The 27,548-nt window shown below is 36.6% G+C and overlaps 2 protein-coding genes and 1 pseudogene across 2 annotated transcripts in view; 1 reads left to right on the top strand and 2 right to left on the bottom strand.

The window, feature by feature from the left end:
- LOC129432018 (ladderlectin) overlaps positions 1–27,548 on the bottom strand; it is a 174,029-nt gene that overhangs the window by 67,256 nt on the left and 79,225 nt on the right. The window lies entirely within an intron of this gene.
- Positions 1–27,548, bottom strand: part of LOC141364284 (galactose-specific lectin nattectin-like) — a 163,567-nt gene that overhangs the window by 64,254 nt on the left and 71,765 nt on the right. The gene's annotated exons all lie outside the window — the stretch shown is intronic.
- Positions 15,687–17,094, top strand: LOC141364297 (galactose-specific lectin nattectin-like; annotated as a pseudogene).

Below are 27,548 nucleotides of genomic sequence, written 5' to 3'. Positions count from 1 at the left end.
GCGTCTGGCTACGAAAATACTTCAGGAACTACTCCGTAATTTCTAAGGCTGAAACACACTCACAGCATGATCATACACAGGATTATTCTAGAATCCGTTTTCCTCTTCAGCGCCCCTAGCGAGTGACTGGAGGCGGGGTACGTCTGACACGACACAGCAATCTCACTGCAATATACACAGCACCACTTCAAAGTGAAAGTTCTACATCCAAGACTCACCCACCACGCTCAGTGCACACAATAGACGCCCGTCTTCCTTCGCCTCGCTCTGAACAAGAATGTGGAGATGGTAACACGGCCTAGCAGTTGTTTTCCGTCACTGTGGCTGTCTCACACAAAGATCTTTTGGCTCACCCACCACGCTGACTCAGGGGCGGGGCCACTGACTCTCGCTGGAAAGCACTTTAAAAGATGTCCAGGTCAAATACATGCAAAGTACATTCAATGAATGAGTTCGTTTACTCACAACTGCGGGACTTCTGTTATCTCACGCTTCCTTAGGTTGACTTCTCCTTACGATAATTCCAGCAACAACTCACGATAGCACGTTCCTTCTTCCTTCACTTCATTTATACACGGTCGGTCTCCACTTACTTTCCAACCCGTAAGGTCTTCAATATCTGCATCCGCCGAAATCCCACGATGCACAAAGAGAGAGAGAGAGCAAGTCCAATAATCCGACTGGCGTACCCGGTGAGTTTAACTCAGCGCTACAGCACACACCAACACTGGTCATAACAACCACACAAACTGTGATTTAAGCTGCTCTTAAGTATTCGCCCGGGTGTTGCCTTCGTCCAATCACCCGGCGTTCTTGTTAATTACCCGCAGCTGTCCGTAGTTTGGCTGATTACAGCCCTCGCGGTGCTACCGGATGTCCGGTGTTTTCTCTTCTCGGTCCGGGCGGAAACATCCGGGCGGAACCAAACTTTCCCAACTTTTGGTTCCGCCCAAAAGATCGTCACTCCTGTGACACTAGCTGCAGCCTCTTTTACTCTCCCTCGACGAGGTGTAGGGAGGCGGGGGTTTTTCTGACAAGACACACAACAAGACACAGCATTACACAGCACCACATCAAAGTGAAACTTCCACAGCACAAGGACTCACCCACCGCACTCCAGTGTACACTTAGGATGCCCGCCTTTCTCCACTTCGTTGGGGTCTGCTCGGCGATGGTTAACACGGCCCAGTCTGTAGATGCGTCGCTGTGAAATAGCCCCAGCTAATATTCCTTCGGCTCGCCCACCACACTAGCTTAGGGGTAGGGCCGTCCTCATTCCTCTGGAGATACTTGCTATAAAGACAGGTTAGTCTGAAGTGCTTTCTCAAACTCCATGTTCAGCTTTCTCAGCGAAAATAGCTGATTTGATTATTGAACCTGCCTCTTGTTAAATACCTGCGCGGCAGATGCAAATATCTGCATGCCAATTTTATTGGCGCTTTTTAATAGTTTCTCGAAGTAGATTGGTCTCCGCAAAGGGATTCTCCGCTCCCTTCCTTCAGGGAACAAGGGTTACATATGTAACCGAGACATTTTTTGATCTGAAAACTTAATTCTGTGCTGTGTTAACAAACCATCGAGTTGGACTAATACTGTAACATCTAGGACTAATAATTGAAAATTACATGAAACCTTACATAATTAAACAATGTCATCATGCAACATTTATAAAATTTGATTAAAATGATTTCTCATTCCAATCTCATTGATGGCCATCAGCTGTTGAGTTAAAAACATCTATGTATGCCAAAAATTATTATTTTAAAGGAGCGGTGAATCAAAGAATCAGTTTTACCTTGATATTTTGTTATATAAGAGGTCATACTTAAATGAAAATCCTGCAAGTTTCAGAAATAACAACGTCCTTATTACTGAACTATCACTGTTTTTGGCACCAAGCCAAGAAAACAGTTGGTTCAGAAATGTGCCAATGTGTGACATTGTATAGATTAAACCCGCCCTCCACACATACGCAACCCAGGCAACAATGTCAGTTAGTAGACACGCCCCTTAGTGCCTATTGGCTACAAGTATGATTTTCAAAAATCATGCACCCCGCCTTTAATAAGTCAGAATGCATGAAATATTTTTGAACCCCCCCATTCATTAAATTAGACATTAAGAAATATCAGAGTTTCAGACATTCAGAAATGATTCATCCATTACAGGCATGAACTCTTGAACTCTTGTGAGGAGACTGAAGGGTTTTGTTTCATTTAGGTCCTGCTATTGCTCAAGAGGAGCTCACACTAAACACTTGACACTTTTATTTAGTTTTTTTAATACTGCGTACGAAATTCCTGTATTTTCTGGATGCACTCTAATAACGAGACTGACACATGATTATAAATTATCAATATACCATTGCAAAAAAAGAAATCAACAATAATTTATTTCAGGGACGTGCACAGGAATTTTTAGGGGCAGTTGGTCTGTCCTAAAAAAAGGGCACCCCCCTGAAAAAAAAAACGTACGGCCTATATGAAGGACTGAGAATAACAGGGTTTTTTTTAAATCACCAAACATGTTTGCCTAATGCCTACCCAAAAAATAGTAGCCTAGGCTGCTTGTCTGCAAGCTATGATAGCTAGCTGCTATCTGTCTAACTATTTAGGCTAACATGGCAAACGCAGCCTGGATTTATGAAGATTTTAACAGAGGTGGAAAGAGTAGCCAATAACTTTACTTAAGTAAAAGTACAAGTGAGTAAAGAAATAATTACTCAAGTAGAAGTAAAAAGTATGCAATGAAAATAATACTCAAGTAGCGAGTTACTAGTTACTCATGAAAAAATAAATCTAGGTATACATACATGCATGTGCACACACACCCACAATACAGTGCCCTCCATAAGTATCAGAACAGTAAAGACAACCTTTTTCTTTTTGCTGTGGAGACCAGATATTGGTAAGATAAATATCAGTATGTCAGACAGTGGCGGCGTTTCACGAAAACCTAGGGTATGGCAAAAATTATTCGTACAAGAAGGCCATTCAAATAACGAATCTATGAAGCCACATTATATCCATTACGTGTAAATACTCCACCAACCTGTACAAAATCATACTATGATTGCATGGATGTACACTTACTGACAACAATACGGAAGCAACCCTTATGCAACAAAAATATATTTCTCAATATATTACATGGCAATATATTTAATGTGTCTCCATATATTGTGAAATTTACATAGTAATATATATCATGATATATTATAAAAAATATATATTATATATGTAAGTGATATGTTGCAATATATTATACAATACTGCAATTATTGCCGTTTTCATATATTGATTAAATACATCTCATTATACTATTTAATATATCCCATAATATATTGGAAATATATGAAGTAATATGTTGACAAATATATTTTAAATGTATGTAATATATTGATACATATATTCTAAATGTATGTAATAGATTGCAGTATATATTGGCAATATATGGAGTAATATGTTGATACATATATTTTATATGTATGTAATATATTGCAGTATATATTGGCAATATATGGAGTAATATGTTGATACATAAATTTTAAATGTATGTAATATATTGATACATATATTATATAAGTATGTAATATATTGCAGTATATATTGGCAATATATGGAGTAATATGTTGATACATATATTCTATATGTATGTAATATATTGCTGTATATATTGGCAATATATGGAGTAATATGTTGATAAATATATTCTAAATGTATGTAATATATTGCAGTATATATTGGCAATATATGTAGTAATATGTTGATAAATATATTCTATATGTATGTAATATATTGCAGTATATATTGGCAATATATGGAGTAATATGTTGATAAATATACCCCTAATGTATGTAATATATTGCAGTATATATTGGCAATATATGTAGTAATATGTTGATACATATATTCTTTATGTATGTAATATATTGCAGTATATATTGGCAATATATGGAGTAATATGTTGATACATATATTCTTTATGTATGTAATATATTGCAGTATATATTGGCAATATATGTAGTAATATGTTGATACATATATTCTTTTTGTATGTAATATATTGCAGTATATATTGGCAATATATGGAGTAATATGTTGATAAATATAATCTTAATGTATGTAATATATTGCAGTATATATTGGCAATATATGGAGTAATATGTTGATACATAAATTTTAAATGTATGTAATATATTGATACATATATTATATAAGTATGTAATATATTGCAGTATATATTGGCAATATATGGAGTAATATGTTGATACATATATTCTATATGTATGTAATATATTGCTGTATATATTGGCAATATATGGAGTAATATGTTGATAAATATATTCTAAATGTATGTAATATATTGCAGTATATATTGGCAATATATGTAGTAATATGTTGATAAATATATTCTATATGTATGTAATATATTGCAGTATATATTGGCAATATATGGAGTAATATGTTGATAAATATACCCCTAATGTATGTAATATATTGCAGTATATATTGGCAATATATGTAGTAATATGTTGATACATATATTCTTTATGTATGTAATATATTGCAGTATATATTGGCAATATATGGAGTAATATGTTGATACATATATTCTTTATGTATGTAATATATTGCAGTATATATTGGCAATATATGTAGTAATATGTTGATACATATATTCTTTTTGTATGTAATATATTGCAGTATATATTGGCAATATATGGAGTAATATGTTGATAAATATAATCTTAATGTATGTAATATATTGCAGTATATATTGGCAATATATGGAGTAATATGTTGATGCATATATTCTTTATGTATGCAATATATTGCAGTATATATTGGCAATATATGGAGTAATATGTTGATACATATATTCTATATATATGTAATTTATTGCAGTATATTGATAAATATAAATAATTGCCGCTTTTAATATACTGCAGGTGAATATAATATGTGTGTTTATATATCTCAAAATATATGCAATATTATATTTATAAATATCCGCCATATTGTATTCCGATTGATATGCAAAAATGTATTAACAATATATGTACAGATATAGTGTCACATGTATGTTTACTATATGGTAGAATATATTTTAAATAATATGTAAAATTATTAGAAATATATACATAAAAATATAGCTGCAAGCAGCGATGCCGGGGTCAAGCCGAAAAGGGCACAGAATGAAGTATTGGTTGATGACCGTCATGATTTAAGATTTAAGAAGTTTTCAGTAGATTAAGGCAAATATAGCAATTTTTCAAATCTTGAGTGCTGTGTAGAAACAATGGGTTTTGCCTCAGGTCATGTTTGTGATGACACCCACCAAATTTAATATACATATGATTAAGCAATGTTGAGATATAGCCTCAAATGACTTGACCACTAGGGGGCACTGCACTAAAACAATAGATGGTGCCTCAGGTCAAGATTGTGAAGACACCCACCAAATTTGGTGTACATACGATTAAGCAATGTGGAGATATAGCCTCAAATGACTTGACCACTAGGGGGCACTGCATCGAAACAATAGATGGTTCCTCGGGTCATGATTGTGATGACATCCACCAAATTTGATATACATACGATTAAGCAATGTTGATATATAGCCTCAAATGACTTGACCACTAGGAGGCACTGCACCGATACAATAGATGGTGCATCAGGTCATGATTGTGATGACACCCACCAAATTTGATATACATATGATTAAGCAATGTTGAAATATAGCCTCAAATGACTTGACCACTGGGGGCACTGCACCGAAACAATATGGTGCCTCAGGTCATGATTGTGATGACAAATCCAAATTTGGTGTACATACGATAAAGTGATCTGGAGATAAAGCCTCAAAACTCTTAACCAGTAGGGGCACTGAAAAGTTTACAAGGGCTTTCAAAAAATGTCACTGATGAACTAGGTGGTGCTGTAACAAAACATTCCATACATCCTCAGTTCATGACATTTACAAGTTGTGAAACATTCACCTATTCATACAGTGTCAGCCACACAAGAGCCATCCAGCTCATCGGGAGCATTTGGGCTTAGATGTTTCACTTATGGACACCTCATCACTTGGTCAGGTGGAGCTGGGGTTTGAACCACCAACCTTCCGATTTGTGGACAACCTACACTAACCACTGAACCACTGCCAATACACACATCAATGTGCAAAACCTTTGCGAAGATATAGCCTCAAATCCATTTTCGTGCTCGCCATTATATTTGTTGATGTGCTATACAACAACTGACAAAAACTTTTTCTCTAGAGTCTAGATTGTGTGTACCAAATCCAAGCCAATCAAACAAACGCTGTAGGAGTAGTTTTGAAAAAGTTGGTATGCTTTGTTATTGAAAATGGCAGACAGAAAACGTTTTGATATCATTTGACTCGGCATGCCTCAAGGAATCTAACAATAGCACTTTCATGAATTTAGACTCAATTTTGCAGTAGTTATAAGCAAAAAAAAAATTACTTTACAATGACTGTTATGACTTATAACTCATGGACATCTTGACACTTGGTCAGGTGGAGCTGGGGTTTGAACCACCAACCTTCCGATTTGTAGACAACCACCACTAACCCCTGAACCACTGAACCACTGCCAATGTGCAAAACTTTTACGAAGATATAGCCGCAAATCCATTGCGGCATGCTCATCAACATGCTCAAACTAGGTGGCGCTGTACCTAAACTGTGCACGCACCCTCAGGTCATGACTGCCATCAAAACTACCAAATCTCGTGTGAATATGTTTAACTTTGGCAAAGATACAGCCTCAAATCCGTTTGTTCCCACTCTGCGTAAAATTCGTTGAAGCGGTGTACGGAAACGGATTGGCGAATCGACACGAATTCCATAACTTTTTGCCATGAGTGTCTCTAGATGCTACACACACATTCTTTATGCAAATTGGACAAAAGCTCTAGGACGAGTTCGAAAAAGTAGGTTTTACAAACAATTCAAAATATCAAAATAATTAGCATGACGGAAATTTTGTCATATGGTGCAATCGAATTGGCATGAGCCAAGGAATCAGAAGAGACAAGAATTGCGTTTCTATGATGTACGGGTCAGCAGTTATAACCAAAAATGTAAGTGAAAATTTGGACTGTTGGTGGCGCTATCGGGTTTGACATAGACACTCCAAATTTGGTGTGGGGACTATTTGGAATGTCCTCTTTGAGTGTGCCAAATTTCATAACTTTCCTACAAAAAAAGTTAAAATTCAAAATGGCTAACCCCCAAAATGGCCGACCGAAAACCTTTTGGTATCGTTTGACTCGGCATGCCTCAAGGAATCTAACAATAGCACTTTTATAATTTTAGACTCAAGATTGCAGTAGTTATAAGCAAAAATAGCCATTTTTCAAATCTCGTGAACACTAGGTGGCGCTGTGACGAAACTGGGCATGGACCCTCAGGTCGTGACTGCCATAAAAACTACCAAGTTTCGTATGAATACGCTTAACTTTGGTGAAGATACAGCCTCAAATCCGTTTTTTCGCGCTCTACGTAAAATTCATTGACGCGTTATACGGTAACGGATTGGTGAATCAACACGAATTCCATAACTTTTTGCCACGAGTGTCTATAGATCCTACACACACATTCTTTAAGCATATTGGACTAGTGATGGTCGTTTTCGAAGCACTGCTCCATGAGGCTTCGAAACATTTACGAATCTTTTGTTTCGAATCAGTGGTTCGGAGCTTGTTTCAAACTGGCCCAAGTCACGTGATTTTAGCAAACGAGGCTTCGTTACGTCATAACTGTTTCGAAACGTTTCGAAAATCCGACGATTCACCACTAGGGGGAGTTGATCACATGACCAGTGTCTAATATGTTTCGGAGAACTCGGGCCAGTTTTATTATAAAAGTTCATAAAACATTTATCCTTCTGACTAATAACACTGCCATTTTGTCTATTTATTGTTTATAGACAGATTTAATGACAAAAATGTGCATGATTAAAAGGGTAGTTAGTTTTAATCATTTGTTTGCCCTAAATAAAACTAAAAACACATAATACACTTTTAACTATGTCTAAATTAAGTTAAATAATTTTTTGAAAAACATATTTTAATAAAAATCTGGCTATTATTTTGTAAAAAAAGTGTAAAATGTTTGGCCATATCTGCTTTACACAATTTTGACCAGCAGGGGTCGCCAGCGTGTGTGGTGTTTTGAACTGCTTCGAAAAACTGAATCAATTTTCAAAGCAATTGGTTCAATTGATTCGAAGCTTCGAAAAGCTTCGTTTCTCCCATCACTATATTGGACAAAAGCTCTAGGACGAGTTCGAAAAAGTACAAACAATTCAAAATATCGAAATAATTTGCATAACGGAAATGACGTCATATGGTGCAATCGAATCGGCATGAGCCAAGGAATCAGAAGAAACAAGAATTGCGTTTCTATGACGTACGGGTCAGCAGTTATAACCAAAAATGTAAGTGAAAATTTGGACTGTTGGTGGCGCTATTGGGTTTGACATAGACACTCCAAATTTGGTGTGGTGACTATTTGGAATGTCCTCTATGAGTGTGCCAAATTTCATAACTTTCCTACGTACGGTTCTATGGGCTGCCATAGACGCAATGGCGGAAGAAGAAGAATAATAGATAATAATAATAATAATAATAATAATAATAAGAAAACTAACAATCCCAATAGGGGTCTCGCCCATTCTGGGCTTGACCCCTAAATATGTACACACATTTATACCACATATTAACACAGACTAATGGATAATCTATCAAAAGCCACATTTATTTTCTTTTAATCAGGCACACATACTAAAACTAATTTGAGGTAGAGAGCTAAACAGACCACACACAAGAGGTTTTGCACATGGTCACACAATGTGGTTTGCTTTACATTACATAAATGTCTTGCATTACATTAACATAAATTACATTTTAAAAGAGTGAAATTAAACAGAAAATATACAAAATATAAATTAAAGCAATTCAAATTACCAAGGTCTATTTATTTCAAACTTTCAGCAGTGCCGTTATACAGTTAAAAATACAATATAAGCAAAATGCACAGACAATAATAGATAAATAAATAATAAACAAACTTTCAAGGAGCTTTGGCAATGTGGAAAAGCAAAGAAATAAATTGCCAAAAGAACAGGCCTTTATCCTGGCTAGGAGTCCATCTTGGCTCTTCACTGATTTAATTGACTTATATACCCATGCTTTTGCACTTCACCTGGTGTCTTAGCTCGCATATTCTACTGTTGATGGATTTTCTAACATCAGCTTCGGCCGTGGAAACTGGTTTAAAACAGCATCTGTGGAACAAAACAACAACGATTACTCTCTCCCTTCTCACTCCTTCCCCTCTGGTTCACAAAAATCTCTCCTGGAAGAGATGCAATCAAAACTGGAAAACACCACCTCTGAAAACTATGTACCTTGTAAAGCTTGAAGTTTCCCTGGGTTGAGAGCATGCCAACGATCAGTCTCCTTCTTGAGTTTTACTGGTGATTAGCAAAGAACTTTTAGGTGCATTACCGCCACCTACTGATTAGGAGTATGAGTTAGGACTATAGGTCAGGACCTATCAGCCTCCTTGTTGCTAGTCTCTCTTATGTGTCCTGTCCTCTCCTCACGCCTGAATCTCAGCTTCCTACTCAAGCATTATGCTCCATCGCCTTTGGCACCCATTCTGGTTGAAGCAGTCGGTGCTGAGTAGAGTACTGACAAACGTAGAAAATGAAAGAAAGGTCTCTGCTGTTTCAATAAAACTGTTCTTTGTGTAATGCAGATTTTTGTCTTCAATATTTTCTTTAGGCTATATGACATGCATATTCATGAATATGCTGTAGTTGTTTATTTGGAAAGTAAAAATTGTTAAATCATATATACATACATACATACATACATACATACATAGCACATGCATATATTCATGGGCATTGCTAGATATAAAGCTCTACTAGGGCACAGGCCCCCCATTTTTTGCTGACTTTTTTTGAAAGCCTGCTGTGTGCAAGAAGTGTGCAACACTTCTATACAATGTCCTTTGCTTAACCCACTATTCTACAGTTCAACACTTACTGCAAAAGATACATATATACAAGTATAATCTTCATTATACCTAACATTATTACACATTTCTTGAAACTATGCCTCATATTCTCAAAACAGTAAAGACAATTCCATAAAGTCTCACACAATACTCCAAACTTCATATTTTCAGGTCAAAATGAAGCTCTACACTCAAAACCATTCACTCTTACTGAAATACCAAACTTTTCCCTCAGACAACACACACAAGCTTTCAAACACACACACACACTACAACATAGTATTACACATTGGTGCAATCAATTCAAAACAATATATCCAAAACTGGTAAGTTGCTGGTGGTTCTCCCCCTCGAAAACCTTTTCACATGACCAAAAAGACACAATCAATGTATGCATTAGCACATTTTTATTTATTCATGTGCTATACACAGCACAACTGTAATGTTTTTTATTATTTCGCCTCAACATCCCGTCTTAGTTCTGGGTCAGGCCAGAGAATCTCATCCACATCACAGGCTATATTGGTCCTAGCCAAACAGCGAGGGTAAAATCCTCTTGCCTGATCCACCCCTTCCATTCATCTGCTGATATGTCTATCTGTATGGAAGGCAATTTGATGCATTTCTTTCAGTAGCATAGTCCAACAGTGTATGCACACTAAAGTTACTGTATAGAGCAGTCTTACTGTAAGTACACCTATCTGTTTTTTCTCCCTGAAGGCTCTGAAGATGGAGGCATAAGTGAAGCGACTCAAATTAGGCTTTACTCGTTGCTCAGCCTCCCATGGTCAACTAGAGTGGCTTGAATTTCACCTTGAAATTGCTTGTCACCTTGCCCTTCATCTCCTTCCTCCTCTTTCACCACGTCCTCCTCCTCTTCCTCCTCCTTCACCATGTCCTCTTCCTCCTCCTTCACCACGTCCTCCTCCTTTCCCTCCTCCTCTCCCTACTCCTCTTCCTCTCCCTCCTCCTCTTCCTCCTCCTTCTCCTCGACCTGAAGGATCATTTCTCTGTGGATCCATTGTTTCAAAGCTCAATGAACAGATTCAGGCCCTTTTATGTATCTATTGAAGGATCTGATTGCTGTGTGTTCAATTTTGACTTTTAGGGTTTCCAGCTTGGTAATTGTTTGCTAAGCTGTGCTGACTTGAGTGAACAGTATTGAATGCTAGTGCTTTCCATATGACCAGATGGTGTAAGCACTGAGAAATGTAAGGATTTGTGTGTAGAGTTTTGAAGTAACAGTTCACCAAAACTGACTCATGTGTTAACCCAGGTGAAAAAGTAGTACACTTCCATAGTGTATTTAAAGTGCTTTATTTTCGCACACTAATTTTGTACTTAATATACTAAAAATTCATCTTTAGTACTTCTTAAGATGTTCTTAAGATCATCTTAGTGTACTTCACTGTGCTATTTTGAGACACCATAAATATGAACTAAAATGTGCTAAAAATGTATTTAAAAAATGTATTTATGTACCACTTGTAGTAAACTTGAACCCATCTTTGTATAAAAGTTGTGTTCAAGTTTAATACAAGTGTTAACTAAATACTTTTTTTTATACAGAGATAGTATGTTAAAAGTGCATGTTAGTTCATATTCATGGTGCCTCAAAATAGCACAGTGAAGTACACTTAGATGATCTTAAGAACATCTTACATCTGTCTCAGCAACAATTCAATTCTACAGACTTGACGAGGTTTTCCTGAGATTTTTCCTCTAATGTTTCAGACCTGATCGGGTGAGGATGTAGTTTGTCTTACCTCCTTAAAACTCATCATCTCTCTTGTCTGCTTCGCTTTCCCTGCTTTGCACAAAACATGTTCATCTAAAGAAGCCAATAATGATCGAGTCAAAATAAGATCATTGTTATTATTTAGAAACTTACTTTAGTCTAGTCATGTTTTCATAAACTAACTCGTTTGGCGTCACCTTTTGAATGCGGTTGTATGCAGATGAACGCAAAGACGTGCATGGACATGGATACGTGTGTGCACGAGTCAATGCGACTGCTTTGTCGCTTTTACAAGCGTAAATTGGGTAACTACATTGCATATAGATCCGTTTTTGCCGCGATTATCTTTGTATAGGAATACACTAGTTAACTGCTACAATTTAAACTTGAGATTTACATCGGGACACAAAAGATTTACACTGGGGCACGTGCCCCAGTAAAAGGGATCTAGCGACGCCCCTGCATATATTACAGTATATTAAATCATATAAAGACAAACTATTACATGGAAAAACATAGTGCCCTTTTTGGTCTGGGTTACAATATATTTTGTATCAATATATACATGTATGGTCTATTCATATACTGCAATATAATAGAAAATATACATATTAAATCCTATATATGGGAATATACTGCCTAATATATTACATGATATTTTCTATGCATATATTACAATATATTGGGAAATATAAATATTAAATCCGATATATGGGAATATATTGCCTAATATATTACATGATATTTTCCAATATACTGCAGTATATTTTTGTTGCATAAGGGAATACAATTGAAAAAACAAAAATAGAAATCATGGTTGTTTAAAATGCTTTTCAGATGTTGTCATTCTTAACTAAGTGCAACTCGCGCAACAGATAAACTAGATAAAACAAAACAAAACTAAAACAAGATATCAAAACATACTGTAACATCCCTTCACAAATCTTGTCATGACAGGCGCCAATAAACACTAAACACAATAAAGACTTTTAATGATGTGATAGAGCACACGTAGTTAATCCAGCCAGCTAACCAACTAAGACTAAAACACTAAATAAAACTCTTAATAAAACAGGGCTAAATGCAAAAACAAGTCTTACCTTTTGTCGTCGTGCAGTTTTTATTCCACAAGTCGCCATATTCAAAAATGCACGCAAATAATTAATACACTTATACTGCGCTACAATTTCCCAGTGTAAGAGAACATGTTTATTTATCCACAGACAAATCATTTTACTTTTTGAATAAAGTATGCAATATGCATTGCACAAGAGTGTGGGAGAACCGTGAGTCTGTTTGAATGTTAAAACAAAAAAAGGAGTTTACTTGCGAAAATAAAGATTATAACAACAGCGGTCAAGGACTTCAAGCTGCGCTGCAAGCAAGAACGACAGGCTGATGACATCAAAGTACCGCGAGGGTGAGGCGAGAAACCATCGGAAGAGTTTGCTTTCAAACCGCTCTCGCGGCACGTTGATGTCATCCGCATGTCGGTTCCTGTATTATAGCATGAAGTCGAGCACACGTGTAAATGATCCATATTAGTGATGTACCAATGTTCAGATATGTTCTACTGAAAATATTTAAAATGATCTTTAATGAGCATCATTATAGCCTGTTGATTTCTGTTTTTTTGCCATACCCTGCCATACGCAAACGCCGCCCCTGCACACAGGTAATGTTTTTAGTAAGGCATGTTTGTTAAAACTAGTTATATTTCCTAATTAAACTAAGGCCTAGTCCTGGATTAAGCTAATCCTGGTCCGGGAAACTGCCCCTCAGTTTATTAAATAGCCTACGTCTTGGTTAAATACGCTTACTTTATTTAATATTAATTATAAGTGTATTAAATGTCTCTTGCAAACCATTAAGGGACAATGAATCAATACACTGACATGGTAATGCTACACAACAGGGGCGTCAGTTTGTGTTGAAAAGTGGTGGGGACAAAAGATCTTATAAAAACATTACTGCAGGACGGGAAAAATATTGAATAACGCGCCTTAAAAAATGGGCATAGCGTAGGCCAGTCAACAACAAGAAAATACTCTTAGCAAATTTATAAACCCTCAACAATGTCGAATGCACACATCACACATAACAGTCCCTGCAACACCAGCTCAACCGAACAGTGCCAAAGCACCATACCGTAGAAAACAGCAGCGCGTTTAATAAATGATTACAATGAATTTCATTACATATGTACAAGAAAACACACCATAAGCATACAACACAACATATGTGACACTAGACCACAAAACCAGTCTTAAGCATCGCTTGATTTTTCAGAACATTTTAACCAAATGCTTTCAAAAAGTGGTGGGGAAATCCCCAGCGTAAATATCACCAATGCTAGACAAATACTTTGTTTGCACAGTCCTACCGTAATTAAGTAACTCCTAGATGTTAGTCTGGCGTCCGGGGGAAACGTTTACCTCGAAGGAAAGTCATTGTCATGTTTATTCGGCTATATCCAGTGCTGAGGTTCGATGAAACTTTACGAGACCGGCGAGATGCTTCACAGGCGGAAGATATGCGGCGTGATTGACAGCTTTGACACCAAACGGGTACGTGAAAATCAGATGACATGATTTCACAAGTTTTCATTGGCTATTTAGGTATGTGACGCATACTGTATATGGAAATGAACCTGGACATTCAATCTGTCGAAAAATCTCAAAATCGGCAAAATGAACATACGTGAGTTTCATCGGACAGCGACGATATATCGTATACATAAGTTAATGATATCCAGATTTACCTTTCTTGTCTATGTTATGGAGTCCCTCCCACTGAAGTAAAGTATAAAAGATAAGACTCCTCATTGATCCTCACACATCTACAGTGAAGTTCTGAAAGTGAATATTTGACAAAAGGTGAGATTTTATAACATTAACTGCAGCAGTGTACAGTGGCGGTTCTAGACAAATTTCACTAGGTGTGCCAAGGACGGGCCAGTGTTTAACCAGAGGGGCACATTAAAAAATGGCAACAAATGATATTTAAAGGGGTGGTTACAGGGATTAGTTTAAGCCAGGACTAGGCCTTAGTTTAATTAGAAAATATAACTAGTTTTAACAAACATGCCTTACTAAAAACATTAATTGTGTGCATTTTGAAGCAAAACAACATTTATTTTAGTCTAGGACTAGTCTTATCCATGTACAGGAAACTGCCCCTTAAACTGTTTTTACTTTACAATCATAAAAACATTTATTTTATACAAGAGTGAGTGCAGGTGCAAAATAGGAGCTCAGCTCCCTTGTTCAGTAGTCAGGGCACTGATTAGGGAGTCTGCCATTTTAACGGCTGTCTTAATCGCAAAATCCTTCAAGTGCCCTGAAACGTTAGTTACCTAAAAATTAACATTTAATAATATTCCTCCAATTTTATGTACGTATATGTAAGAACATAATTACAGCGCTTTTCACAATGTACTGTTTAAAAAAGTCAGCGCGATGTTGGATTTGCTGGTCGTTGATGAGTAACAGCTGTGCAACCACCCACGTCACAGGAGAATAAGTGAACAGTGTCCCAATGTGAAGTGAGCTAGAGTGCTTACCAGTGCCCGAACATGCATACACATTTACAACCTCAGGAGCTTGAACGAATTGAGACACTTGCAGAGCACCCGCAGGGATCTACAGTGGTTGGGTGCGTCGCTCTAATTTGCCCGTGTAGAACGTTGCTTCGCATTAGTTCCGCTTTTGGCGCTCGTGTGTAAAATCAAAATAAATTCATACTTTTTTAATTTGGTCAGCATTGGGTGGCGACAGGGGTGGCCATGGGACATGTCTACAGAGGCCACCCTCGGCCTCCGTGTAGAACCGCCACTGGCAGTGTACTATGAGCGCAGATGTGTCACTTTTCCTGTTAATTCATTTTCAGATTCATCATGGCAGTCATGAGAGCTCTTGTGCTTCTTTTCTTGGTCTTTTCTCTTGGGAATGCAGCAGGTAACAAAGACTTTTACAAGATTTAACAAACCCTACAACCAATATTACAGATTAAAATTTTGAAGGAGTGTAACTTGTAAAAGAATAACATGATCAACATTTAAAGCACTTCTACACAGAAACATAAAACTCATAATGTGACTTTATATTACTAATATTTTATTTACTATATAGCTCGTCATCACTGTCATCATGGATGGACACCTTTTGGTGTGCAATGCTACAAATTCTTTTCTGAGTCAGTTAACTGGACCACAGCTGAGGTACTGTTATTGAGTTAGTCAGAAATTGTTCAAGGATATTTGTTTGCAATAAAATAATCTCTTTCTCTCTCTTTCTTTAGAAAAACTGTCAATCCCTTGATGCAAATCTTGCATCTGTGCGCAGTTCAGTGGAAAACAGCTTTCTTCTGAGTCTTGTGCCTGCTAACACACGCACTTGGATTGGTGGCCATGATGCTGAAATTGTAAATCATTTTGCTCTGAAATGCATACTCCCTAGTCTGAAATTAATGGTTGTAATATAAAACTGATTTTTGTTTCTATAGATACAATACTGTTTTATTGTTTCAATATACATGACTGAATTATATCATTATTGGAGTGTGAATACATTATTATTAAACTTCTACTGACTCTCATTCATTAGGAATGACAATGGCTCTGGGCTGATGGATCTCCATATGTCTTTACCAACTGGTGCTCTCCACAACCTGACAATGATTCTGCTGGTGGTGAGAACTGCCTGGAGATAAACATTAGTGGTAAGAATGTCTTCTATCATTATTGCTTTTATTAAAATCCTAACATTTTATAGCATTTAGTATGACATAAGCTAGTTTAGTTGTCAGAAAATGTTACGTGCAGTGCATTCACTATATTCAGATCTCTTTCATTTTATTTTTTAGTTGTAACCTAATAGTACACTTGTTTAAATTAATTTTGATCTCATTAATCTATACTCTGTACCCCATAATGAAAACATTTTAGAAATGTATTTTTTTTTGCTGTAATGTTTCTGCATCTTGTTTATTCACCTGTGGTAAATTAAATCGATTGAACATGATTTGGGAACATGCACACCAGTAATGATCAGTACTGATTTTATTTTCATCTTATCCCACAGCTGCGCGTTGCTGGAATGATGCGCAGTGTTCAACCACAATGGGCTACATTTGTGCCAAACCTCTGAAATCTTAAAAAAAAATCAATGTGCCTATACATTTTTTCTGATCTTATCTTTAATATCTTTTAAATATCTCTGAAATTATCTTTATTAATTAATGAACATTAAAAAGCATTTATAAAGCAAATTTTGTGCATTGTGGAGTCATAATTTTAGTCATGTAAAAAGTAAAGGTTATTTTTACAATAAAACTACAATATATCTGGACAATGCTTAAACAAATGTACCTTATGACACTAATATCTGATTGTTAGATAGTTAGTCCTATTAACTTGCTGTCATGTTTTCATTTTTTTTCACATAATCATTTCAAGAGAAAAATTAATCATCAAATTAAATAATATAAAACAAAACAACAATAGAGAAACAAAGAGAAACAAAAATTATGATGGATTAAAAGCCTCCCTCTCATGTTATGAGATGTCACAAGATGCACGTGTGAAGTTTGATATAATAAGAGATTATGAGTCAAGTCATTCTGCTTCAAAAGTACACTAATTAATAAATATACTGTATGTTTACTGTATATGAAACTGCTCACAGTTAAGGGCATTACAAAGAGGCAGTGTTGCACATGGTCAGGTTATTTACTTGTAGTGAACTTGGGTCTTAACACATTACAAAGACATAGAGACTGTAGGAAATGCAAACCAGGGGCCGTATGTATAAAGCCGCTCAGAGTAAAATTTTTGTCTTAAAGGTGGGGTGCTTGATCTCTGAAAGCCAATGTTGAAATTTGAAATCACCTTAACAAACACGCCCCTACCCCAATAGAATCTGGACCTTCTTTTGATAGACCCGCCCGACACATACACAACACAGTATAGGTTTTTTTTATACAGTGTATATTATAATTACACAATATACAGTATAAAATGGATACAATATTAGGGAAACATATTCAAGTGCTTGAACAGTACCAAGGTTTTTTATAGGCACACAGCGTATCAAGACAGCGTACTTAAATTGTATATAACATTTGCATAATATACACTGTAAAAAGTTAAAGTTGGATCAATCATTCGTAATGCCTAAAAATGTGATGTTTTTTCAACCTAATTTTTCTCAGTTACAGGCGACAGTGACGGCAAAAATTACAATGGTGTTTAAGTGAAGTAAATCAAATTCAAGAAATCCAACTTAACTTGATCATCTTGTTCAGGCTTGATCATCAAAGTATTTTTTTTATCTAAGTGTTTGCAAACTTTAATCTTTTCTTTAAAAACAGCATGCCTGTGAAATCAAAAAGATGTGATTCATAACCTAACTTATAGTCAAAGTACAATTTTTTCAGTTGCTAACAAGAATTGTTCAATATTGAAACCACATTTTCAAAACTCTTCACAGCGAAACATAAGCCAGTGCAGACCAAGCTGTGAACCATTTTTCATTGCTTTCAGACAAAATGCATTCAGTGACCAAACTTCTCAAAATTCATGAACTCTTTCCTCATTCGTACTCCACAACATGCAAAATACTATGTATTTTCAGCACATTTTTCTAATGCTAACACACTGCATTCAAAATGGTTAAAACACATTCAAAACAGAATGATAGCAAATTCCAAGCATTTGTGCAATAATTATTTTAAAATATTGTCAATTTTATAGCCAAAAAATAAAAATAAATAATCATTACAAGCTAATTGCAATTTTAGCTGAAATTTCCCCCAGGTGTTCTGCCTTAGTCATATTACCATGATTTAGTAAAATAGGATAGTTTGAAACTAAATTTGTTGGCAAATATGAATCAAAGATGAGCCGTTCAGAGAAGGTCTTTCCAAGATGCATGCCAGCAATGACATTTTTTCCCTCGTTTGTCACATTTTGGCTGTAATTTTCAAGTACTATATTATATTACAGTAAAATACAGAAATTTTGATTAATTTCTGAATCATTCTTGTTACAAATGCTTCCAATTGTTGAAAAGGTGTCACAGTATTCTATGAGAAGAACGGATTTATGCAGAAAATCCCTAAAACTTAAAAAAAAGTTCATCAATTATGTAATGCTTTCTGTTGTTAGTGTTTCTTTAGGTCTGTGTATTGTGAATGAAATGTGTGTTTTCTAAATGAGAATTGTTGCATTGTTATGTTGGTATGATTTGGAGTGATTTTTAGAGGTAGATACGCAATAGATCAGGGGCCGTATTCACAAAGAATTTTAAGACTAAAAGTAGCTCCTAACTGGCGAATTTAGGAGCAACTCCTAAAAATAATGGTCACTCCTAACTTTAATTTTTTTCACTAAAAGTAATTCACGAAGCATTTTAGCCCGAAAAGTAGCACCTAAGTCTGGGACAGCTTAAAAGAAGTCGAGAGGACACCTAACTCACTAAGACGTATTCACAAAGGATCGTAATGGCTTAGGTGCTGTCTGATCCTCCTTAACATAGACAGTGTCACCAACTCAAAAGCATTGCCTAGACTTAAAAGCACACTTTAATGTGAGCATATTGTTTATGTTTCATAATTCATTACATTGCTGACAAGCAGGAAGTTTTTAGAATTACATGAAACAATAATGATATCAGTGGCGGTTCTAGACAAATTTCACTAGGGGGGCCAAGGAGGGGCCAGTGTTTTACCAGAGGGGCAAATTAAAAAATGTCAAGAAATGATATTTAAAGATTATAGGGGTGGTTACAGGAATTAGTTTAAGCCAGGACTATGCCTTAGTTTAATTAGGAAATATAACTAGTTTACAAACATGCCTTACTAAAAACATTACTTGTGTGCATTTTGAAGCACAACAAAGGACACTTATGTATTTTAAGATATGGCATTGGTAGTTTTTTTGAGGTTGGACAGCTCTTACATTTATTTTAGTCTAGGACTAGTCTAATCCCTGTACGGGAAACCACCCCTTAAACTTTATTTTTACTTTACAATCATATACATATTTATTTAATACAAGAGTGAGTGCAGGTGAAAACTAGGAGCTGGGGTCTCATCAGCTCCCTTGTTCAGTAGTCAGGGCACTGTGGTTAGGTAGTCTGCCATTATGCCAAACGTTAGTTACCTTAAAATTCCATGCAACGCAAAAGTGAGCATCGATGGTCCCTATGTTCCCTTACTGGAAATCACATGACCTTTTCTAAAGCCCTCCAACCGAAAATCACGCGAGCCTACTCAATAAACTTTATGAAATGCAAACTTTTATAAAGACAAACGTTTGTTTTAGTTTAAATATAAACACATATTGCTAGACAGTTAGCACAATCTACTCAATATTTAAAATAATATTTATTTTAAATTGCAAAGATTTTTATATGTAACATTTAATAATATTCCTCCAATTTTATGCACGTATATGTAAGAACATAATTGCAACGCTTTTTACAATGTGTAAACTTTAAAAAGTTAGCGAGATGTTGGTTTTTCCGGTTGTTGATGAGTAACAGCTGTGAATGATCACAACGCGCAGACACGTCACTAGTGATGGTCGTTTTCGAAGCACTGCTTCATGAGGCTTCGAAACATTTACAAATCTTTTGTTTCGAATCATTGGCTCGGAGCGTGTTTCAAACTGGCCAAGTCACGTGATTTTAGCAAACGAGGATTCATTACGTCATAACTGTTTCGAAACGTTTCGAAAATCCAATGGTTCACCACTAGGGGGAGTTGATCACATGACCAGTGTCTAATATGTTTCGGTGAACTCGGGTCAGTTTTATTATAAAAGTTCATAAAACATTTATCCTTCTGACTAATAACGCTGCCATTTTGTCATTTATTGTTTATAGACAGATTTAATGACAAAAAAGTGCATAATTAAAAGGGTAGTTAGTTTTAATGATTTTGCCCTAAATAAAACTAAAAACACATAATACACTTTTAACTATGTCTTAATTAAGTTAAATAATTTTTTTTAACATATTTTAATAAAAATCTTGCTATTATTTTGTAAAAAAAAGTGTAAAATGTTTGGCCATATCTGCTTTACACTATTTTGACCAGCAGGGGTCGCCAGCGTGTGTGGTGTTTCGAACTGCTTCGAAAAACTGAACCAATTTTCGAAGCAATTGGTTCAATTGATTCGAAGCTTCGAAAAGCTTCGTTTTTCCCATCACTACACGACACAGGAGAATAAGTAGTGTCCCAATGTCAAGTGAGCTAAAGTCCTTACCAGTGCCCGAACCTGCATACACATTCACAACATCGGGAGATTGGGAACAAATTGAGACACTCGCCGAGCAGCACCCGCAGCCAGCAACAGTGCAGTGGTTGGGTGCGTCGCTCTAATTTGCCGGTGTAAAACGTTGCGTCGCATTAGTTCCGCTTTTGAAGCGCTTTAGAACACGCGAACAGCTTGCAAACAGACAACGACACAAACAAAGATAAAGTTTCATAAACATAACACAAACTACACACCTAATTCCGCTCACCAAGGGGTGCATCTGCAAATCTTCAGTATGCTGCTTGCAACAATCGCTGACTTTATAATCAAAGGACATATCCTAATTCCCCAGAGACGGGCAAGAAAAACACAAGCAGAGAAACCCTCTGTCGCTATTCAGATTCTGGGGTTGCAGTCTCAACCCGGTAATGTGATTGACATTCAATGGAAAGGTAAACTTAGTGACCTCTAGTGGCCACTTACAGAAAACGTTGGTCGGGTGCCGGTTGATTGGTACATTGGTCCGCGCATCACTGTCTCCCATGTCTCTTAGTTTTGCTTGATATCTCAGTGCCAAATTTCCCTTTTATTACGTTTCTTTTTTCCAGCACCAACCGGGCCAGCAGCAGTAACTGATTCTGTATCCAGTTGGGCTTTCTTTTCCGTTTTGGCGAGTTCATAATCCACCGTCATTTATTTATTACATTAGGCTTCTTCAATATTGGCAACATTTCCTTGCTTTAAGTAGTCTATTTACGCTAATAGGATGTAAATTAATCAAGCACGCCAAATACGCGGACAGCACGCCAAATACGCATTAAACTTTACCCCTCCAAATTATATGTAAGTGTGAATTCGTGAAGGGGTCCTTGGCCTGAAAAAGGTTGAAGACTGTGATGTTTGCACAAGCTGCTTTACACAGTGATGCAATGCTAAAACAGCATATAAAACAGCTATTGTTAATAAAAAAGACCTTACAAATGCAATATTTCTCTAACAAACATTTAAACGTCACATTGTTATAACTTATAAACTATAATTTGTTGTAGCAACTCATCTTTAGTTAAGCTAAATAATAGTATGTTGACATGACTTGTAAATCTTAGTTGATTCAACAAAAAATAAATAAATAAATATATAAAGGCAACAAAGATTTTTTACAGTGCATTAACTGTTTGATGTTATTTGATTCTCTTTCAAATAAGGGCATTTCTAATAGATATGTTATTTGTTTCGTTTGTTTGTTTTCCTGCAGTTCTGTGTCTGCTTGACTAAACACTTTCTGCTGCAGTTAACGGCTGGTGTTTTGGGATTTGTCTTTTCAGACAAGGAAAAACATCATGACATCTGGGGCCTCATTTATAAAATGCTTCGTAGAAACCATCCTACATTTGATATTACGATCATTAATCAAAAATACGTATGTGTGATTCATAAAGTCAAAATTCCTAAAAATGAAACCAAGCTTGCTGGAGCTTGCTGCTAATACAAAAAAAGCTGTTAGATCATATGACCTCTGTAAGCTTTACAAGATATTTATTTTTTTTTCTTTACTTTTTTACGTTTTAGTTTTTATTACCCTTGAACTCCCTGGCTTATTTGTGATTTGTTCATAGACTTTATTAGCCTGACGTTGTCATACTCAATTCTATTCAGAATATGATCTTCCCCGTTTTTCAAATTGTGGTGGGCGGGGCTAAGATCGGCTGGCACCCAGGCTAAGACTTTATTGATGTACAGATAATTATTGCTGTATATTCTATTTTGAATCAATAATAATAATAAAAAAGTAATGTAACACGATCAAAACAGCAAAAAATCCCTGAAAAGTGAGAAGGATACAGCACAGAATTGATAATATTGTGCATATTAAACACATTCAAAGACAAATAAGAGATTAATGGATGCTTGATTTTGAGGTTGCATGCAAAATCCATTTGGCTCAAACAAACCAAAGGGGCACGTGCCCCCTCAGTTTGAATGTGCATGACACCTCTGGTTACTGTAGCTGGTAGCGCATTGTATTAGTAGGGGACAAGATCATGGGTTTGATCCCAGGAAACAAACATTAATACTGATATAATGTATATAATGTATGCACTGTAGTTTGCTTTTGGATAAAAGCATTGGTGAAATGTATAAATCAGTGGTTCCCAAACTTTTTCAGCGTGCGGCCCCCCTTGTGTACAGTGCATTTTTTCGCAGCCCCCCCGAAAGAAAATTTATGACAAAAACAGTTTTAAAATGTAATATTTTAATAAGCAAAACATATAAAATTATACATAGTAGTGCTGTTGGTTAGTTGGTTTATTATTTTTTAGCTTTAATTACACAGAATTCATGATAAATTAATTTATTTTATAAAATGTCATAAAACTGGGGCCCCCCTGGCACCATCTCGCGGCCCCCTGGGGGCCCCGGCCCCCAGTTTGAAAACCACTGGTATAAATAAATGTAAATGTACTTCAAACTGTACACAAAAATCAATTTTGTCATGGTTTAAAGTCTGAAATATAAAATTTTACTGTACTAATAAATTAATGTGTTTTGTAAAAGGTTTTTAAAGACAGACATAATTATATCATTTAAAGATTCTGAACCTGACATAACAATTTTAGTTTAATTGAGCCCTCTACTGTCTGTTACTTGTTAATGTATTTCACAATGTACCATACCTGACCATGACCCTGTCTCCTGATCCAAGCTAAACAGATTAGATTTTATATTTGCAATAAAATAATCTCTATCTCTCTCTCTCTCTCTTTAGAAAAACTGTCAATTCGTTGATGCAAATCTTGCATCTGTGCGCAAAACAACTTTCTCTTGAGCCTCGTGTCTGCTAACACATACAGTATACTTGGATTGGCAGCCATGAGGGTGAAAATATAAATAATTTTGCTCTGAAATGCTAAAATTAATTGGAGTTTGAATAGATTATTAGTAAACTCTTTCTACTGACTCTCATCACTCATTAGGATGGACAATGGCTGTGGGCTGATGGATCTTAATTTGACTTTACCAACTGGTGCTCTGGTGAACCTAACAATGACCAGGGTAAACCTGAGAACTGTCTGGAGATAAAACGTAGCAGTAAGAATGAATCCTTTCATATTTTTTTATTTACAATCTTAATATTTTATAGCATTTTTTATGACATAGGCTATTTTAGTTGTAAGAAAAAGTTACGTGCAGTGCATATAGTTTCTGTTTCATAATTAATACATTTTCTGATCGTATCTTTAAAACTTAGTATGAACTTTCTGAAAACTTCTAAAGTCAATAAAGATATCCGATCTTCAATGTAGAGTGCCCCCTGCCCTGCTGCCTTGATTGGTGACATTGGGCGGCGGGGTCCCATGGATGACAGTAGTGGGTTCCCCCGCAGAGAACTAACAGTCTGCGACCTCTTCCGTTAACAGCTGAGAGACGTCGGAGGGAGGTAGTGGACCAAGCCTACCACACCTTTCCTTTGCCTCTCCCAAGGAGGAACGTATGTCGGTCGCGGCATTGGGGGGGCAGTCCTTCTTAGAGCCGGGCTCGGACCCGCTACCGCCTTCTGGGCAGGTACTGCAACCGCAGCTGGATCCGTAGATGACTGCCATGCTCGCTTGGTCAGTGGAAACGGTCGGCTTGGACTCCACCAAACAAACCATCCCGCCTGGATGATTGGTTTCTCGGGGTGGCTTGTGCTGGTCCATCCCCTCCCCCCCACCAATCTTGCTGCTAAGGGTACATGGCTGTCCTGACAGTGAAGCGGTCGGATAAGCTGTCACTGCCTTTACAGGCTTGTAAGCACTCATACGCTTTGATGGGCAGCGCTGCAAAGGCACTGAGGGATCTGCACGAGGGTGGTCACAATCAGACAGCCCTTAAAGAACTGCATGCGACCACTGACCTGACGCTTCGTGCGACTAAGGTCACTGCACAGGCTGTCGGGCGTGAGATGTTCAGATTATTGGTCCAGGAACGCCATCTCTGGTTGTGCCTGGCCAATATGCGCAAGGCAGACAAGACACTTATTGAACACCCCCATATGCCAGGCCGGCCTCTTCAGCGAGGTGGTCGAGAGTTTTGCCCAGCAGTTCTCTGTCTCCCAAGAGCAGGCAATAAAACATCTCACCTGTTTGGGTCTTCGGGTCATCTGGGACAAGAGCAAAGTCTGCCCCATGCAGAGGATCTCTTATCTCAGTATGATACTGGACTCAGTCGAACTCGCATGCCTCAGAGTTACAGTAGATATGTGGTTTGTTGTATCTAACACTGACTATGCTTTTTTTTTAACCTGTTATATGTACACAACCTAGGAGTGGCACATATGCATCACCTACTGAATGGTATTCGATAATATCTGTATAGATATACATAATGTAGAAGCTCCCATGTATGTCTGCTTGATATGGGGCTCGTGTCACAACATCCTTGCAGGGGTCAGAAATTTCAGGAGTTTGCATAACATCTCCTATATGTATATATTTTATGACAGGCAAAACCCTCTGTTTTGTACAATTCTGATTGACACTATTATAAACACATAAAAATGTAAAAAATGATTATTGCTTTAATACATCACATCTAGAGTTTTGCTAATAAACACACATGTTGACTCTTTGACATTAACAGACAACTCTACCATGTTATTCCATGACATTGCAATACTTCTTACATATTTGTTTTTTTAAGGTTGGTTACACATTTTGTAATACTTTCACAATCATTTGATCTCAAACACAGATCAGTAACAACAGATATTACACCACACAAAAGATTAACCAGTTCACGTTCAATTATTTTTAAACATGTTTTAATCAGTGTAGTAGGCCTACATAATACATTTTCCATCATCGTCAAAAATCGATGTACATACGAGCAGTGTACATACGAGTGCAGATGTATCACTTTTCCTCTTAATTCATTTTCAGATTCATCATGGCAGTCATGAGAGCTCTTGTGCTTTTTTTCTTGGTCTTTTCTGTTGGGTATCCAACACATTTACAAGAATATATTAAAATAATAATTCTTGGTATAAACAGTCACATGCTTAATTAATGGCTTGATTAAGTTAAATAATAATTTTTTTCTTAAAAACATTTTTTTTATTATAAAGTGTATAAAATGTTTGCTTTTGAGGACAGCAAGCCAAGTTCGATTACTATTAATGATTAAGACTGAATGAGCAGGTGAACTAGTGAATTAGGACATATTAAAGACAAACGCTCAACTGAAGTCAAGCAGTGGCGGCTCGTGACTGCTCATCCGAGGGGCGCTAATTCAAAATAAGTGTTTGGAGTGTCATGTGTGTTGCTTGCATTTTCAAAATAGGTGTTTGTTGCGTCATGTGAACCATGTGCATCACGTGTTTTGTCAAAATAAGTGCCTGTTGCACATGCGTCAAAATCATTTATGATAAAAGAGACACTCACGTTCACAAAATACACGCAAGACACTCACTTAACACTAAACTCTGATTACGCATGAGATTATGCGAGTATCTGGCAAACGCGAGCGTCTCTTTTATCATAAACACTTTAGACGCGTCTGCAGCACGCACTTATTTTGACAAGACATGTGATGCACATAGGATCTCTCAAAGCACAGAACATTAATTTAAAAAAGGAACCACACACATGACGGGCTACATACATGTTATGACGAACTTCACATCGAGCGCCCTCGAAAAAAGAGTCATCGTCCGCCACTGGTTTCAAGTCTTCAAATTTGTGACTGTAGGGTGAAGAGAAGAAAGCAATCAAATTACTAGAATCATGCGGTCTGTTTTGACCTTCATATACCAAAGTTTATTAGACAGACTTCACATTATATAGGGTACAGAAAGGAAATTCTAGTCACCTGTTAGACAATAGGTAATGTCAGGCACAATCGCGTGATCAACACATTGGGCAAATCTGTCGAGACAGAACAATTGCGTGATCAATAACTCTGCAAGCCTGCACTTATTCTTAGACAGTCTTATGGTTAACCGACATTAGGGAAGTGATGCTAAAAACAGAGAAGAGGGGTTGGAATACATCCTTAATATTCCCTTTATTAACCAACAATAGTCAACCAACAGGATATTTTGAAATGCCTTCCCAACATAGCATATGCAAGATCACCACTCAAAAAAAGGGAACCTTGCCATAAAAGTAAACAATATAATGTTAAAATAATAGGACCAAAGCATACATTCAAGACATAAAATGTTACGGTATGCATTGTGTACATTAGTAGCAATCAATAACAGGATAAGCTATGTATGAGATATATATTATAACAGGATTTACCATTGTGAAAAGAGGATTAATATAACAATACAAACATAAATGTAAATCAAAAACAGAATATGTGTGAGAAGGATTTGGGTTTGACTATAGGTGTTATGACTTGAGGATAAGAACAGGAAGCAAATGCAGGGTGAGATGAACAAAGGTTTATTTAAACAGATGACACAGATGATATTGCTGAAATGGTTGGACAGACAAAGGCTGTGGTGGCGAT

This window comes from Misgurnus anguillicaudatus, chromosome 1 (assembly GCF_027580225.2).
Source record: "Misgurnus anguillicaudatus chromosome 1, ASM2758022v2, whole genome shotgun sequence".
NCBI classification, from domain to species: domain Eukaryota; kingdom Metazoa; phylum Chordata; class Actinopteri; order Cypriniformes; family Cobitidae; genus Misgurnus; species Misgurnus anguillicaudatus.
This window is presented reverse-complemented; position numbering and strand designations above follow the sequence as displayed.